Consider the following 13908-nt stretch of genomic DNA (forward strand, 5'->3'; position numbering starts at 1 on the left):
ATATTTTAAGATTTATTTCTGTAAATTACTTTTAATTGTAATTTTACGAATAAAATAAATTTGAAAAATAAAAAAAATGGGTATGTATACTTTTTTCAAAACTCTAAAAAAGGTTTCCACAAATACATCTGATGGACTCCATCCAAGGCTATGAGATGGAAAAAATTGGTCCAGAGGTACAAATGCTAATGTGTTAACCAGATCCGAATTAAAATTTGAAATGAAAATTTAAAGCTGGCATGGAGTATGTTGGATACTAACAGGGACGTAGCCAGAATTTTATTTTGGGGGGGTCACACCACATTTTTTCAAAATCGAAAATAGCCAAAATTCTTGTTACTGTTAAATTGGTAAGGATACCTGAATATTTTTTTTAATTGTGGTAGCTGTTGGGTGCATGAACTGACACATCCGCCGTGACATTTTGTCATAAAGTGAGAGCTAAATTTTTCACAGGTTCGCATTAACGACGAAAAATACCCGAGAATAGAGCTGCCTTAGAAAGAATTTGATTCGAGTTGAATTGGCGTAAAGTAGACGACTGAAACCAGTTACAACAATGTTTCCCGTCATGTTTTGGGGGAAAATTGGTTTGTCAAGTCGTCATCTTTTTATATTTCAAAAATCAAACGAAAAAAATTGTCAAAATTCTTAGGATTGAGATGTCTGGAATGGGTTTTAATGTCATATTGCATTTGATGGTTTCTATGAAAAATAATTTTTTTGCAATAATCCTATGTCTTTTGATAGCAGGTTCTATTTTATGTCAAAATCATTAAATGCAGCTTTCTTCGCTAAATGATAATAAAATATTAAGAAAATATTTTTTTTGTTGTAGAGGCTTAGAAAATAAAAATATTTTTTTTTTCCAAAAATTTTAAAATTAAAAATATTTGAACTGGGCCGAACTTTGGGTACCCATCACCTCGGGTATATATGTAAACCACCTTTCGTCATAGTCCGGTGAAAAATGTATAATTTATGCCCCCATAGCAGCTATACCGAAAAATGGTCCGATTTGGACCAAATTCATTCATTGTTCACTTTTGTAGAACAAAGTATTGGTCTTTTTGATAGCCATATCCAAATATAGACCGATCTGAACCATATACGACACGGATATGTCAAATTTCACCGAAATCGGATTATATTGGGTTGCCCAAAAAGTAATTTCGGATTTTTCATATAGTCGGCGTTGACAAATTTTTTCACAGCTTGTGACTCTGTAATTGCATTCTTTCTTCTGTCAGTTATCAGCTGTTACTTTTAGCTTGCTTTAGAAAAAAAGTGTAAAAAATGTATATTTGATTAAAGTTCATTCTAAGTTTTATTAAAAATGCATTTACTTTCTTTTAAAAAATCCGCAATTACTTTTTGGGCAACCCAATAAATGTGTCTTTTATGGGGCCAAAACCTTAAATCGAGATATCGGTCTATATGGCAGCTATATCCAAACCTGGGCGGATATGGGCCAGATTGCAGAAAGTTGTCGAAGAGCCTAACGCAACTCACTGTCCCAAATTTAGGTGAAATCGGACAATAAAAGCGCCTTTTATGGGCCCAAGACCTTAAATCGAGAAATCGGTCTATATGGCAGCTATATCTAAATCTTGACCGATCTGGAACAAATTGCAGAAAGATGTCGAAGGCCCTAACACAACTCACTGTCCCAACTTTAGGGGACATCGGAAAATAAATGCGCCGGTTATGGCCCAAGACCTTGAATCGGAGAAATCGGTCTATATGGCAGCTATACTCAAATCTGGACCGATCTGAGCCAAATTGAAGAAGAATGTCGAACACAACTCACTGTCCCAAATTTCAGCAAAATCGGATAATAAATGTGGCTTTTATAGGCCTTAGACTCTAAATCGGCGGATGGGTCTATATGGCGGCTATATCAAGATATAGTCCGATGTAGCCCATCTTCGAACTTAACCAGCTTATAGCCAAAAAAAAAAAGATTCTGTGCAAAATTTTCAGCTCAATATCTTTATTTTTAAAGACTGTAGCGTGATTTCAACAGACAGACGGACGGGCATGGCTAGATCGTCGTAGATTTTACGTTGATCAAGAATATATATACTTTATAGGGTCGGAAATGGATATTTCGATGTGCTGCAAAATGAATATACCCCCATCATTCGGTGGTGGGTATAAAAATTGCTACGATAATATAAATTCTCTAAATTATGAAATATGCCCGTTCGCTTCTTCCCAAAGGTACACTCAATATCAAGGTGTAATAGCATTAACCATATCCATAAAGATAGAACATTTTGAAAGTTTAAGTTTCAAAAAAATCTTCTAGTCATCCGTTACATATTTCCAAGATTTACTTGTATCCCTAATTTCACAGATGTAGCTCAGTCTGTAAATAAAGTACCAATTTGTACGTTTTAGTACCAAAATCAATGAATATCAACAAAATCTTCTAGCCGTCCGGTATATACTTCCAAGATCAGCCTGTATCCCAAATTTCAGATCTGTATCTCAATCTTTAAAGAAAGTACTAAATAGTACCAATTACAGCACTTAAGTACTTTTTATTCCATTCCTGGAATTTGCTAAAACTTATCGTATATTTGTCAAGACATCGATAGCTTGTAGCAATTTTTTGAATTTTACACTTCACCGTTCACTGTAAAAGTAAATAAGCTACTTCGTACTTTTTGGTACCAAAATGTATGATTTGTTAAAAAATCACTTGGTCAGCCAACATATATTTCTTAGTATAATCTACATGTTAAATTCCAGAGCTCTAATTCAATCCGTAAAGAAAGTATGTAATGGTACCAAATACAGTACTAAACGTACGTTTCTTCCGTTTCCATTACTATTTTTCACATTTTTTCTATCTTACTTTAATTGGCTATGACAGAGGCGTTCCAAGCGCCTCAATCTTCTGCGCTCATTCTAAAATCTCTGACACGAAGTTTCGAGATCTTTCCATCGGGCTTTTGGTCTTCCCGGTTTGCGTGTACCACCGTGTTTGCCTTCAAAAGTCTTCTTTGCTGGAGCTTCTTCAACCATTCTGACAACATGACCTAGCCAACGCAGCCGTTGTATTTTGATGCGTGTAACTATCGTCGTCATACAGCTCGTGGTTCATACGTCGCCTATAATCTCCATTAACGCAAACTGCTCCATATGTTTTACGAAGAATCTTTCTCTCAAATACTCCAAGCACTGCCTCGTCTGCTTTCACAAGTACCCATGCTTCAGAACCATATAACAACATGGGTAATATCAGTGTCTTGTATAGTGTAATCTTCGTCGGTCGAGAGGTGGCCTTGTTTCTAAACTGCTTACTTAGTCCAAAGTAGCATCTGTTTGCCAGTATTATTTTTCGCTTAATCTCAAAACTGGTGTCATTCGTTTCGGTTATGGCGGTGCCGAGGTAGATAAAGTTAGTGACTATCTCAAAGTTGTGGTTTCCAACTCTCTCCATTTTCTTTATCTGCTCGGTTGTGCAAGGCTTTTTGGGAGTAGAAATCATCCATTTCGTCGTATCTCCATTTACTGTCAGACCCATTTTCATTGACTCTCTTTCGATTATTTCAAAGGTTGAAATTACTTCTCCCGGTGGCCGATCTATGATATCGATATCGTCGGCATAGGCGAGTAGCATGTGTTCTCTTGTGATTAGTGTGTCATATCTATTCACATCTGCATCTCGTATAATCTTCTCCAGCAGGATATTAAAGAGATCACACGATAGGCTGTCTCCTTGTCTGAAACCTCGTTTGGTATTGAATGGTTCGGAGAGATTCTTTCCTATTCTTACTGAGGAACGCGTATCAGCAAGTGTCATCCTGCAGAGTCTTATTAATTTCGCGGGACACCAAACTCAGACATGGCTTGAAATACCTTTAAACGTAAAAGAGTATCGAAAGCGGTTTTGTAGTTAACAAAGAGATGGTAGGTGTTGATTTGTCCAGGATTTGGCGCAGTGTGAATATCTGGTCCAGGGTGGATTTACCAGGTCTAAAGCCGCATTGATAGGGCCCAACTATCTCATTGAGTTTAGGTTTTAATCTTTCACACAGTACACTCAAGAGTATCTTGTATGCGATGGGGAGGAGACTTATTCCTCTGTAGTTGGTACATTCCGTCTTGTCTTCTTTCTTGTGTAAGGGACATAGTATGCTGAGGTTCCAATCATCGGGTATGCGTTCTTCTAGCTAGATTGCGCAGATAACATGATGCATACAGCGTGTCGCTTCCGGTCTTAAATAGTTCAGCGGGTAACCAGTCGGCTCCTGCTGCATTGTTGTTCTTTAGTCGGGTCACTGCTACTTGGACCCCATTCTCACTAGGAGGTAAACATTCTATACCATCTTCAGGGATTGGTTCTGCGGTATCCTCTTCGCCGCTAACGTTCGGACACTAGCAGTTGGGTAAAATGTACTTTCCATATCCTCAGAATGCTATCTGTGTCAGTTACCAGATTACCTTCTTTGTCTCTGCAGCAGGATGTGCCTGCACCAAAGCCATCGGTTTGACATTTTATTCTTTGGTAGAATTTCCGGACTTCTTTTGACTCCTGTACATCCCAATTCGCTTACACTCACGTCTTTCCATTTGCTTTTTCTTTCTGCGGAATAGACGTTTCTCCTCTCTCCTTTTCTCCCTATACCTCTCCTTCCTCTGGCACCTTGCTACTGAGTGCTCTATTTGCCCCATTCTTAGCTTCAGTAGCATCTCGACACTCTTGTTCGTACCATGGGTTTCTTGGGGAAGGCTTCCGGTACCTAAGTACGGATTTCGCGGCATTTTCCATAGAGTGGGCAATAGTTTGCCACTGAGCCATTATATCATCGGAACAAGAAGTGCTCCATCAAGCAGTTGAGTCAGTCGAGTGGAGTATGGAGCAATATCATGGGCGGGTCAGCTGTCATATTCTCTCTCTAGGCGCTCGTAGAAAATATCTTTGGTCTGCTCGTCCTTGTCTTCCATCGGGGCATGAGCACAAATAAGGCTGATGTTGAAGAATTTGACTTTTATATGATCCGAGGTGACCAATTCTAAGGGCCTGCTAAAAGGCGCCTTAGGACATCTTAGGACCTTGAAAATTTGCACACAATTCGCTAACACCTCAGCTCTAACCATTTCAAATTTCAAGGAGATATCTCCACCCGTTCTTTCAAGTCATACAAGGGCATCCCATTTACCGTTCAGAACGTGGAGCCTTCAGTCTGGTCTGCCAAAGCTAAACCCCCCTGGTCGTTACCTAGGGGAGAATGCCATGAAACGTGATACATTAAAGTCCCCTAGGATCAGGCGATTATGGCCAGACAGTCGGCCACTAATGTCAGGTCTGTAGACTTGGCCATTATTTGGAACACAACTATTCTAATTTGTGTTTTTTGTTCAGTGCGATCGAAGCCGGAACAAGGTGGTATTTAAAGGCGCCAATAACTCGCCTTGTCATAACGAGCATTATAGGCACTCAGTATTTGTGCAAGAGCCGGTGCCACCTCTCTCACTGAGAATCTCCGCTCGATACCGCTGAACATTTATGTTGGGCTCCCCGGTAGAGGAGTTGGTAGCGTGCTAGGATTACCAGTGCAGGGGTCGTGAGTTCGATTCCCGCCAGAAGCATCGGTCTGTCGCTAAAGTGGTATCACAATGGACTTAAAATTGTCTACGTGAATCTGTAAAGGACTGGCGCTCTTACATGTTGTTGTTGTTGTAGCAGTGTGTTGTACACTGAGGCGGCAGCCCTTGCCGTTGAAGGACTTCATTGGGTAAATCCGGTACGTACAACCAGCTGCCTTGGGATTGCCACTTTTACTTAATCCTAACCTAACATAAATTTTATGTGAAAAATTGCAATTTTCGAAACATCACGTGAAGCAAAACAAGTTAGTGTAGGCATAGCATTAATTGATTAATACCCAAACTAAAGAATAAATCGGATGGTTGGTCGTCAGCTGTGAACAGCCCTACTATTAATTTTAAGTGTTGCCCAACTCTATAAAAATCGATGATGTTATCGATGTTATAAATATAGTAATAATCGATTATCACATAAATACGCTTTCGATAAATCTAAATATCCAGCTATCCCTCGGTTTTAGTGTCAGTTCACAATAAACTCACCAAAACAAAACAAGTGAAAACGCGGAATCGGGAATCCCTGAATTCTCTCCAATTAAATACAGCAACAAAATAACATAGTTATATTATTTTGAATAGTGATAATACAGTACGAAAAAATTGTTAAAAGAAACTTGATAAACATTATATTGTGAATAAAAAGCCAAGCTTAAAGAAAAAAAAAAAACCGAAGAAAGACATACATTTATACGAACTTTAAGGTAAACACAAACGAAAAAGCCGGTTCGCCGCTATGCATTCGTTCTTCGTTTATATACTATCTATATATACTGACTATGGATGTGTGTGTGTGTGCTTATGGTTTGCTGGTGGGATGTTGTCTTATGTATTCGATTGGGAATAATTTCGACCAAGTAAATGTTTGTATGGATACCAGCAATCTTCTATTCTAGGGTTAACTTTATTACAATTGTTAGAAAGTGTGTGTGTGTGTTTCTGGAGTCACGTAGTTACGCAAAACTATCCCCTACCCAATTTAAAATCATAGGAGATTATTTTTTCTTTAATTTTTTTATTTAAACTCCCGGCTGAACCACGTGTGTTATTTTCTTTCTGGAAATATCGCATTTAACATTGTTTATTTCAAATTTGGTGCATGGAAATTTTCCATCGCCATTGCCCTGCTCTCTACCTATTACTAGCTGCTCACGCTACTGTAACCATACAAACCGATGTTGTTTTTTCTGGCACGTATACCACGTTTCTTTTTTTAGTTTTAAATCTTCTACCTTATCTTCTGCTTTTACTTGATTACGAAACACATACACACGCACTCACTCTGTCAGTATTGGCTCCCATGTCTTTGGCCACCATAGCCCCTACATCAGCTGTTGTTGTTTATTTACCCCCACATGGCCGGACCACATAGAAAATATTAAATGCATAGAACTAGCATTTTTAGGGCGTCTCTTCCAAGAAGTAGCATAGAGGTGTATAATTTAAAAGAGTTGTCTAGTTTCGAGTTGAACAACAGATCTATCCCAAGTGCAGTTGCAGATGTAATTTGTTAATCAAAAATCATATGATGTGGTAGGTAGGTACCAAATTTAAAATCTAAGTACCTTTATGACGTATATTGAAGCCAATCTGACTGACTGATGAGATTATTTTGTGGTAAAATTTAGATCCGTATCAACTGAGTTTATCATATTAAAATCTGGAAATGTAATGTAAAAATATCCAAAAGGTGTGCTAAAATTACAGAAAATTATTGTTAGCACATTACATATGAGAAACAAAAAGAAAAAATCTTATAGACCCTTCACCATGTATCGCTTATGTCGATTTACAGACCGACTCGGACCATACCTATTTGGAATAGGTATTAAATGTCATAGGTTCATCGCGCAATATTTCAGCAAAATCAAATAATTATAGCGCCCTCTAGAGGTTCAGTATTTAAGTTTGGCTCATGCCTGATGCTATGTACGTTTTCCACAGTTGAAAACACATATTTTTCGCGATTACTTTTTTGAAACAATACAAAAATCGCAATGATAACATAATACTTTTATCAAAATTGTTTCATAATTTATGGGGGAATGTCATACTGAATAAAATCAGCAAATCAGCAATCAAAATCTATTATCTAAAAAAAGTAGCTACGAAAAAATTTGGCGAAAATCGATCAAAGTACCACCCTTTATAGTGGACCTACATCATGTTAAACACCAATTCGGACCATACCATAAACTTCAACATTCAGCCAAATTATGACCTTAATCGGTTTGTTTTGTTGTAGCAGTGTTTTGTTCTATCTCTCGTCTGCTTGGTTCTGTTGAATATCCAGATTCAGGAACTCTGCGACTAAGATGGAGTGCGTCTGGAGTGAGATCTGGGTCTGAGACGAGTGGGTCCCAGGTCACAATGGAAACACATCCTGCACGTTGGCATCAATCATTGCTTTGTAGGAGTTGTGGCAGCTGCATTTAAAAGATCGTAATTGAACCAGAGCCACTCTGGTTTTCCGGGGGAGTTTAGTTCCGTCAGTTGCAATGGGTGGCGGTCGTTCTTCAAGTACCATATTTACTCGGTAGCTAATGACCGCATCTGCTACCCTATCTGCATGAATCGTGTCTAGACCCGCTTGATACGATGGTTGCTATGTACATTTCTGGCCTAATAATGAAAAGACAAAAAATGTTCATCAAAAAAGGTTTTATTGTTTTTCGGAGTATCCCCCAGCATTGTTTATACACTTTAACTGGAGACTATTCTAGATATCCGACCCATTGACATACAAATTAAATGTGAGACAGTCACTGCGGCTATGAGACTTAAGGCGCTGGGAGAATGGATTGAGGATGGGAGCAGCTCATACCATCGCGGTATAATCGAGGCGAAGATGTTGTTGTTATAGCAGTGTGTTATACACTGAGGCGGCAGCCCTTGCCGATGAATGACTTTATCGGGTCTTGGGATTGATTTGTTGGTTTTGTTGTAGCAGTGTGTTGTGTTCCATCTTTCATCTGCTTGATTCTGTTGTGTGTCAAGGTCCAAGAACACTGTGACTAAGATGGGATGCGTCCAGAGGGATCTGAGTCTGAGTCGAGTGGGTTAGATAAACAGGTGACGTGTATCGTGTGGTCCCTGGTCACAATCGCGACATCTTGCACGACGACATCAGTGCTTGCCCTGTAGTAGTTGAAGCGGCTGCATCTGCTGGTATGTAATTGAGCGAGAACTACTCTGGTTTGCCGGGGGAGATCAATTTCTTCGGGTGCAATGGGAGTCGGTCGTTGCCATGATCGTACAATCGTCCGCATTTGATACGATCTCTATGCAGTCTGGTGGTGGTGGAATGGAGGATAGCTAGAGGGTAAACAGTGCCGGGGATATCACCCCGCCTTGGGGAACTCCCTGTTTTACTCTACGGTGCTTCGACTTTTTATCCCTAAATTCCACAAATGACTGGTGATCACACAGATAATTCGCGACCCAGCGTTTCAGGCCTGGCTGGAGGTTGTTGGACGTGTTGGTGATGTCCTCTAATAATATGGCATGGCTGACCTGTCGAATGCCATCGATAGGTCCAGTGCCACGAGGACCGTCCTGAATGTAGCCACGGCAAATGTGTGCGGTGATAGCATGCGAAGCAGTTGTTGTGCAATGCTTCTTCGAAATCCATGTTGATGCTCAGCGAATGAAAATTCTCCTACGATACTCGGGAGGAGTAATGCCTCAAGCGTTTTTGTTACTGCTGAGAGAAGGGAGATCGATCTGTACGACTCTCCCAAACTCGGGTCCTTTCCTTTTCCACTCTGCCCATTTTCCAGACATCGGGAACTGTAAGAGTGTACAAAGACAGGTTGAGGATATTAGTAGGGTACTAAACTCCAGATTCTTTAGCATCAGTGTAGAGATTCCGTGGGGCGCAACGCCTTGGATGCTTTGGTGCCACGGATGGCATTCGTTGCTTCGTCCACGGTGAAATGTGATGGCTGTCCATCGGTTCCGAGACCACGGATACGGCGAATGGCTCTCCTCCTTGCCATGTCACTCTCGGGATGCACAATAATTTGACGTTTAAACAACCTGGCGCATCTCTTCGGATCAGTCACGGTTACGTCGCCAAAGTGACTGTAATCCCGTCCACCAGGGTTCGAGAGTGACCTAATAGGTCACTAAACCGGTGCCTAAATTATATTGTTCCAAGTGTTCCAGCCACAAATTCCTATGTTCGGTGACTACCCTGTTTATTTCCAGATTCAGCACGTTGATTCTGAGGTTTATGAGGCCGTACAACGAATCCCATCACGCTCATCAGTGAGTACCACCGGCGCCACCTTGCTTCTCACTGAGACTTTCCGCTCGGACGAACATATATATGGGAGCTATATCCAAATCTGAACCGATTTTTTCCAAATTCAATAGGCTTCATCTCTAGGCCCAATTTGAAGACGATCGGATGAAAATTACGACCTGTACACTAATTAACATAGACAGACGCACAAACGGTCATAGCTAAATCGAATCACAGAGTGATTCTGAGTCGATCGGAATACATATCAATGGGTCTATCTATCTTACTTCTAGGTGCTACAAACAAATTCACATAAGTTATAATACCTTGTACCACAATAGAGGTGTAGAGTATAAATAGCAACTCTCAAAGTTGTGCACATTGTGTGATACGTACAAAAAATTTAATATTATGAATGAATTTTGGAATAAATATTAAACATTTCCGATTAAATCCAGCTTTTATTTCATCGAACATGCATGTAGACACATTTCTAAGAAAAAAATACAATACATATGCGAATACATGATGATTAGAGCTCGCTCTTTTCGTATTTGACGTACATAAGAATAAAGATACAAAAAAGTGACAGCTCATATGACAACTTGTTGTTGTAGCAGTGTGTTGTACACTGAGGCGATAGCCCTTGCCGATGAATTGCTCCATCAGGTCAATACGGTATGTACAACCGGCTGCCATGGGATTGACATATGACAAGTCTTATCGTCTAATGACAGCTTTGCTGTTGTTTTGATGCCAAGAGGTTCTAATCATTTCTTTTAGAACCGAAGTTATGGATTATTGACGGGTGTATATCGATGCTGGACTACTGTGCCCCCACTTATCATTGAGTTAAACTAGATTTTGCTAAGGTGAAGTCTTTTTTTATTGTTTCATCCCTTTTTATTTAAGGTTTAAGAGAAAATTTTGCAATGCATAACATTTTACTTTAGATTAAGAATTTTTAAAACTTGATTTCATTCATTAGGGACTGTTGTGCCTAATATAAATTTTTAAATCTTAATTTAATACTCAGTTCCTAACACATACCTACCATGTCGTTCTGCTGCTGCATACACATGCAAAAATCTTATATTTGAATAATTTATGTCATATATTCATAGTTTACCAAGGAAATTTGTTCTAAGAAATAGATACCCCCACAATACACCTAGGCCATTGCAGTTTTATAATGTTTAGAGGTCAAAAAGTCAATAAACTTTATATCACTTGATACAAACATACGCGCATACATATACACACACAGAGTGGTGGTACATGTTTGCTGCTGACAGACCCACACTTACATATCAACTCATGCCTCTTGCTATGGTAACATTCCCAACGAGCCCCAAAACTACAGTTGTAGTTGTGTAGGTGCAAGACCTGATGTTGTTGTTGTCGTCGTCGTCGTCAACGTCATCGTCATAGTTGTCGTTTTTCTCATTGCAAAAACTTGCATGCCGTTTTTGTTGGAGAAAATGCAATTTGAAGCAGAAACATGGCTCTGTGCATAATACAGACATGCACAGAGACGAAACCACAACGAACAAACCCCACTCCCCTCCCAGCAAGTGAAGGTACAAAGCAAACAAGAAAGACAAGTTGGCGGCCGGCTATGATGGAGGTGGCAAAATTGCAATAACATGCAATGTGTTTTCATTGGACACACTCAACATACACACACACACACACACACATTCATAGTAGCAGGCCGCAGCAAGTGAAAGACGAGCGAGCAAGTGAGTGAAATTGAGGCCCCCATTAAATAGATGCTGCGTTTTTATGAAAATGCTCTTGATTTGACGACACCGGTTAATAAAAAGTAATGGATTTTTTTCCATAGTTTCAATTATGCCCATGGAGATTGTACATTGTGCAAATGTATGCTGCAAAAATCTTGACAGGCTTCTTTTATGTTACTCAGTGTCTATATACATAATTTCTAAGAGAAAGAAATTAAGACACTGAATAGCAAAATGGAAACTGGATTGGGGAGCAAAAATGTTTAATAATGTTAAATCTTTAAGAAAAACTTACTTATTTGTTTACTTAGTTGATTGTCTTGGACTATATGATCCTGTAGCCTAAGTCGGAACAGGTTTCGCAGCGCAGAAGATCGGTACTCCTTCTCCAATTTCTGCAATTGGAATATTTGTTTTAGGTCTATTTTCAAATGACTTCTCTGCTATTTTCAAACGTTCAACTATGGCAACGTCGTCATGCATCTCACACAATTTATGGTTCATTTGTCCATAATATCGATATTTTCCATCAACGTACATTGGTTGTTGTAGCCATATATCTCCATGTGAAGGCAGCGATGTTCGACAAACTTCTATAGGCGAGCAAGGCGAAGGTTTGCCAAATTGAGGCACCGCGTTTCCTCAACAGAGCGAATTCCATAACTGACAAGATCAAATACTTAGGAGTGATCTTGGCTCCTGTCCTGAATTGAAAGTGTCCCATTCAGGAGGGCACCGAGAAGGCTCACAGATGTTGGGGCACTTTGTAGACAAGCTTTGGGCTCGAAATGGGGACTGAAACCGATGATAGTCCACTGGTTCTACAGGAGCGGGATTAGACTAATACTTACTTACACCTCAGTAGTTTGGTGAACTACGATGGAGAAAAGTGCAACCTAAGCATAGTGCAACAGGTTCGGAGAACATGTTGTCTTGACGTAGGCGGGGCGATGAGGATCACACCCTCTAGGGCACTTGAGACCATTTTAGACATCTGACCCATAGACATACAGATTAAGTGTTAGACAGCCTCTGCGGTCATGAGTCTTAAGGCAATGGGAGAATGAATAGAGAATAGGAGCAGCTCCCAATATCGCGGTATAGTCGAGGCGACGATAGGAGACCTCGAAAGAATGGAAGAGGTTTCCGATCTAATACCTGATACGCCACTTGAACTCTGGTGTGGTGTTAATGCGAGGACGTCGAGAGTGAACATATTTAAGGACAGTAAACTGGTCATCAAGGCAATAACAACAAGGGTCGCCGTAAGGTCACGAACAGTCTTGGAGTGTCACTTTTACTTTAATTGGCTATGACAGCTATTTCAAGTAGTTAAATGAGAAAGTTTATGGCTAAAATGCTATAAAATCAATAAATGATGTGTAAATAACTAAATAAATTTGTGTTTTGCGTCAACAAAAATGCAATCGAAACACCATTTCTAATCTTAGCTACAATTTTCGTCAAGCAATTTATTATCGTAGTTGTATTGATTCGCAATTGCCAAACAGCAATACCAAATAATGCGTAAATAAAGCAAATTTTCCTATCATAATTTTTTTTTGGAGTTAAAAACCATGATCATCCTCCAATAAGAAAGTTTACAAATTTCCGTATTATTCAAAGCAAAGTGCATTTCTGTTATCAGTAAATGGTAAACATTTTAAAACCATGACAAGCGCAACTGTGATTTATTCTTGCTAAACGCATTATTGTACCTAATAATATATAGCCGTAAATTTCACACTAGTTGTTGTTGTTGCTGTTGTAGCAGTTTGTTGTGTTCTATCTTTCGTCTGTTTGATTTTGTTGAGTGTCAAGTCCCAGGAACTCTGCGTCGACAGGGATCTGGGTCTTACTGGGCAGCTAAACAGGTGACGTGTATCGTGCGGTGCCTGGTTCCGATCGGGACATACATCTTGACGTTGGCATCAATCCTTTCTCTGTAGGAGTTGAGGTGGTTGCATTTGCCGGAACGTAATTGACCCAGAACTACTCTGGTTTTCCGGGGGAGGTCAATTTCTTCAGGTACAATGGGAGGCGGTCGTTCTTCAAGGACTACATTCACCCGGTAGCCATTTACCGCATCTGCTACCATGTCTGCATGCTTGATACGCCGCTTGATCTAGAGGTTCTCTTTTGTAGTGCTGAACCTCATACCTAGATCATGTATTGGGTTGCCCAAAAAGTAATTGCGGATTTTTTATGTAGTCGGCGTTGACAAATTTTTTCACAGCTTGTGACTCTGTAATTGCATTCTTTCTTCTGTCAGTTATCAGCTGTTACTTTTAGCTTGCT

General features: G+C 39.8%; 1 protein-coding gene across 1 annotated transcript in view; it reads left to right on the forward strand.

Annotated features, from left to right (window-relative positions):
• Positions 1-6105: 6105 nt before the first annotated feature.
• LOC106086677 (protein kintoun) overlaps positions 6106-13908 on the forward strand; it is a 28836-nt gene continuing 21033 nt past the window's right edge. The window contains exon 1 of the mRNA XM_059369870.1: positions 6106-6323. The gene's annotated coding sequence lies outside the window, so the exon portion shown is untranslated. The remainder of the gene's footprint in view (positions 6324-13908) is intronic.

This window comes from Stomoxys calcitrans, chromosome 5 (assembly GCF_963082655.1).
Source record: "Stomoxys calcitrans chromosome 5, idStoCalc2.1, whole genome shotgun sequence".
In the NCBI taxonomy this organism is placed as follows: domain Eukaryota; kingdom Metazoa; phylum Arthropoda; class Insecta; order Diptera; family Muscidae; genus Stomoxys; species Stomoxys calcitrans.